Genomic DNA, 5,057 nt, shown 5'->3' on the forward strand with positions numbered 1-5,057 from the left:
TCCTCTCCAAGCTCGACCTCCAAGCTCCATTTTCCTCAATATTTGTCTAGGTTTAGCGGTCCGTCACGTCCCGTCCCCGTCTTCACCGCCGTCGATCGCCCACGCCGATCTCGTCGCCGGCACCACCGTGGTGAGCCTCTTGTTCTTATTTTCTTTCTGAAAGGAAAAAAAATTCTTACTTGTATGTTTAGATAGATACTTGTATAATTTTCTTACTTTTATTATTGCTTCTTATTATATAGTGCGATGGTTTTGTTATCCGCCCCCGTCGGCCCTCATCCTGTCTATGATTCGGATGTGGTATATATTATCTTTATAACTATTTGGTTCATTTATTGTTTATGAAAATTGTGCCGACCAACGTGACATAGATTTTATTTATCTAGGAGGTATGTGAACCAGAAATTCCAACTGATCCTATTGTCGAGAGGTTAAATTTAGTTGAAGAAGAAAACAATTTATTGAAGGAAAAAATAAAAACAAATTGAGGAGGAGAAGATGATATTGGAGTTGCATGTTGCGGATGTCGTCGATGATCACAAGATCAAGATGGATGCAATGCGCTTGAAGATTAGAAAGATTAGAAAATATGCCATTCATACCGAGGCTTGGTATCATTATGCCGTTGGATCAGTTGTTACCTTGGTTGCGAATTAATTAGATGCTCTGGAGAGCTATATGTTGTTAGATGAGAACTATGTATGTACCTTGGTTTTAATGTGATGATGAACTTCTATTAATTTGGTCACTTAATTATCTATTCATGATGTTCTGTAATGGTTTTTGACACACTTAATTATATATAATGCACAGATGAACCGACAATGGATGTACGATGACAGACAAACCTCCGAGTACATTAAGGGCGTGCATAATATTCTCGAAGTGCCTGAGGCAAAAAAGAAGAATGGTTTTATGTGTTGTCCATGCCCTATATGTGGGAATACGAAGTCTTACTCTGACTCGAAAACCCTTCACACCCACCTGCTTTATAAGGGTTTCATGCCACACTATAATGTTTGGACCAAGCACGGAGAAATAGGGGTTATGATGGAAGACAGCGAAGAAGAAGAGGACGATGACAACTATGTGCCCCCTGAATACGGTGATGCTGCAACGGGGGAAGCTGCTGAAGATCAAGAGGAACCAGACGATGTGCCCGATGATGATCTCCGCCGGGTCATTGTTGATGCAAGGAGACACTGCGAAAGTCAAAAGGAGAAGCTGAAGTTCGATCGCATGTTAGTGGATCACAAAAAAGGTTTGTACCCCAATTGCGAGGATGGCAACAAGAAGCTCGGTACCGTACTGGAATTGCTGCAGTGAAAGGCAGAGAATGGTGTGCTTGACAAAGAATTTGAGAAGCTACTGAAAATATTGAAGAAGAAGCTTCCAAAGGATAACGAATTGCCCGACAGTACGTATGCCGCAAAGAAGGTTGTATGCCCTCTAGGATTGGAGGTGTAGAAGATACATGCATGCCCTAATGACTGCATCCTGTACCGTGGTGCGTACGAGGATTTGGACGCATGCCCGGTATGTGGTGCATTGCGGTATAAGATAAGACGAGATGACCCTGGTTATGTTGACGGCAAGCGCCCCCGGAAGAGGGTTCCTTCCAAGGTGATGTGGTATGCTCCTATAATACCACGGTTGAAACGCGTGTTCAGAAACAAAGAGCATGCCAAGTTGATGCGATGGCACAGTGAGGACCGTAAGAAAGACGGGAAGTTGAGAGCACCCGCTGACGGGTCGCAGTGGAGAAAAATCGAGAGAAAGTACCGGGCTGAGTTTGCAGGTGAACCAAGGAACATATGGTTTGTTTTAAGCGCGGATGTCATTAATCCTTTCGGGGAGCAGAGCAGCAATCACAGCACCTGGCCCGTGACTCTATGTATGTATAACCTTCCTCCTTGGATGTGCATGAAGCGGAAGTTCATTATGATGCCAGTTCTCATCCAAGGCCCTAAGCAACCCGGCAACGATATTGATGTGTACCTCAGGCCATTAGTTGAAGAACTTTTACAGCTGTGGAATGGAAACGGTGTACGTGTGTGGGATGAGCACAAACAGGAGGAATTTAACCTGCACGCGTTGCTGTTTGTAACCATCAACGATTGGCCCGCTCTTAGTAACCTTTCAGGACAGACAAACAAGGGATACCATGCATGCACGCACTGTTTAGCTGACACCGAAAGTATATACCTGGACAAATGCAGGAAGAATGTGTACCTGGGCCATCGTCGATTTCTTCCGACCAACCATCAATGTCGAAAGAAAGGCAAGCATTTCAAAGGCGAGGCAGATCACCGGAAGAAGCCCGCCATGCGTACCGGTGATCACGTACTTGATATGGTCAATGATTTACACGTAATCTTTGGAAAGGGTCCCGGCGGACTATCTGTTCCAAATGACGCTGAGGGACGCGCACCCATGTGGAAGAAGAAATCTATATTTTGGGACCTACCCCACTGGAAAGACCTAGAGGTACGCAATTCAATCGACGTGATGCACGTGACGAAGAACCTTTGTGTGAACCTGCTAGGCTTCTTGGGCATGTATGGGAAGACAAAAGATACATCGGAGGCACGGGAGGACCTGCAACGTTTGCACGAAAAAGACGGCATGCCTCCAAAGCAGTATGAAGGTCCTGCCAGCTATGCTCTTACCAAAGAAGAGAAGGAAATCTTCTTTGAATGCCTGCTCAGTATGAAGGTCCCGTCTGGCTTCTAGTCGAATATAAAGGGAATAATAAATATGCCAGAGAAAAAGTTCCAGAACCTAAAGTCTCATGACTGCCACGTGATTATGACGCAACTGCTTCCGGTTGCATTGAGGGGGCTTTTACCGGAAAATGTCCGATTAGCCATTTTGAAGCTATGTGCATTCCTCAATGCAATCTCTCACAAGGTGATCGATCCAGAAATCATACCAAGGCTAAGGAGGGATGTGGCGCAATGTCTTGTCAGTTTCGAGCTGGTGTTCCCACCATCCTTCTTCAATATCAGACGCATGTCCTCGTTCATCTAGTCGACGAGATTGTCATTCTAGGCCCCGTATTTCAACACAATATGTTCCCCTTTGAGAGGTTCATGGGAGTCCTAAAGAAATATGCCCGTAACCGCGCTAGGCCAGAAGGAAGCATCTCCATGGGTCATCAAACAGAGGATGTCATTGGATTTTGTGTTGACTTCATTCCTGGCCTTAATAAGATTGGTCTCCCTAAATCGCGGTATGAGGGGAGACTGACTAGAAAAGGCACGCTAGGAGGGGACTCAATAATATGCAGGGACGGGCATTCTTGGTCTCAAGCACAGTACACAGTTCTACAAAACTCTACCTTGGTGACCCCGTATGTCGATGAACACAAGAACATTCTGCGCTCCAAACACCCGGAGCAGTGTGACAACTGGATTACATGTGAACACATCAGGACTTTCTGCAGTTGGTTGGAAACACGTCTCAGAGGTGACAACACTGTTTGTGATGAGCTGTACTCGTTGACCAGGGGACCATCTTCGACTGTATTGAGTTACAAAGGATACGAGATAAATGGGAATACATTTTACACGATCGCCCAAGATCAAAAGAGCACCAACCAAAACAGCGATGTCCGCTTTGATGCAGTAACCAAGAGGGGAAAGGACACATATTATGGTTACATAGTGGACATATGGGAACTTGACTACGGACATGATTTTAAGGTCCCTTTGTTTAAGTGCAAATGGGCCAATCTGTCAGGAGGCGGGGTATAGGTAGCCCCACAGTACGGAATGACAACAGTGGATCTGAACAATCTTGGGTACACAGATGAACCGTTCGTCCTAGCCAATGATGTGGCACAGGTTTTCCATGTGAAGGACATGTCTACCAAACAGAGAAAAAGAAAAGACAAGGAAGCGAACACATCATACGATGAGCCAAAGCGCCACATAGTTCTTTCAGGAAAAAGAGACATCGCGGGAGTGGAGGGCAAGGCAGACATATCCGAAGATTATGAAAAGTTTCATGAAATTCCTCCCTTCAAAGTCAAGGCTGACCCAAGCACCCTGTTAAACGATGAAGATTATCCATGGTTACGGCGCAATAAGCAAAGGACAGAAGCGAAGAAAAAGTGAATACTTTCTCTCCACGGCTATTATGATGATGCCTTTGATCTAGAATATCACTGTAGTTACATGTCAAGAAATGAAATGCCTGTTGTAACAGACGAGTTTTCATCCGAAACTCTGATACCTCGAAACAAATAGTCTGTTTTGTACACGAAGTGCATCCAGTTTTTGCCGTAACCCTCTCAACTTTTTAGCACATGCTATGTGGGTGAAATGATGATGCCATGCCAACTTTCAACCTTTTCAGAGTTCATTTTATATGCTTTTCAATTTCAGGGTCATTTAGCTCAAAGAATGAACTAATATAAAAAAGAATGAACTGGAAAACTTTTATGAAACTCTAATAGCAAAAATAGTAAACTAAAAGAATGAACTAGAAAACTTTAATGAAACTCTAATAGAAAAAAGAATGAACTAGAAAACTTTAATGAAACTCTAATAGCTAAAGGAATCAACCAAAAAGCTTTTATAAACCTCTAGTATTATTGAAACTAAAATTATATAAAATTTATGCAACTAAAATCATATAAAATTTATGCAACTAAAATTATCAAAGTATTTTCTGTTCAAAACATTAAAAGCAAAAAGAATTTTCATAAAATAAATGAAAAAGCAAAAAAGAAAAGAAAATAAATAAGTAGAAACAAAATAAAATAAATAAGTAGAAACAAAATAAACTTTAATAAAGTAAAATAAATAAACTTTAATAAAATAAATAAAAATAGCAGCAGTAAGTAGAAACAAAATAAAATAAATAAAGCAAAAAAAGTGCCACCTACTGGGCCACCACAGCCTGAATACGACTAGAAACCGAATCATGGGCCAGGATTCAGGCCCGCAGCAAGCCCAGTAGGCCCACAGGCACACAGTGACACGTTAGGCCCGAAAGCCTGCAGTTGAGAGGAGCTCGAGAGGGTGGGCGCAGCAGTGCTTATAAACCACTCT

The 5,057-nt window shown here is 42.8% G+C and overlaps 1 pseudogene; it reads left to right on the top strand.

Moving 5' to 3' along the window:
- Positions 1-813: 813 nt before the first annotated feature.
- Positions 814-4,118, top strand: LOC141026854 (uncharacterized; annotated as a pseudogene).
- The last annotated feature ends 939 nt before the right edge of the window (positions 4,119-5,057 follow it).

The sequence above is a fragment of the Aegilops tauschii genome, chromosome 1 (assembly GCF_002575655.3).
Source record: "Aegilops tauschii subsp. strangulata cultivar AL8/78 chromosome 1, Aet v6.0, whole genome shotgun sequence".
Classification (NCBI taxonomy): Eukaryota; Viridiplantae; Streptophyta; class Magnoliopsida; order Poales; family Poaceae; genus Aegilops; species Aegilops tauschii.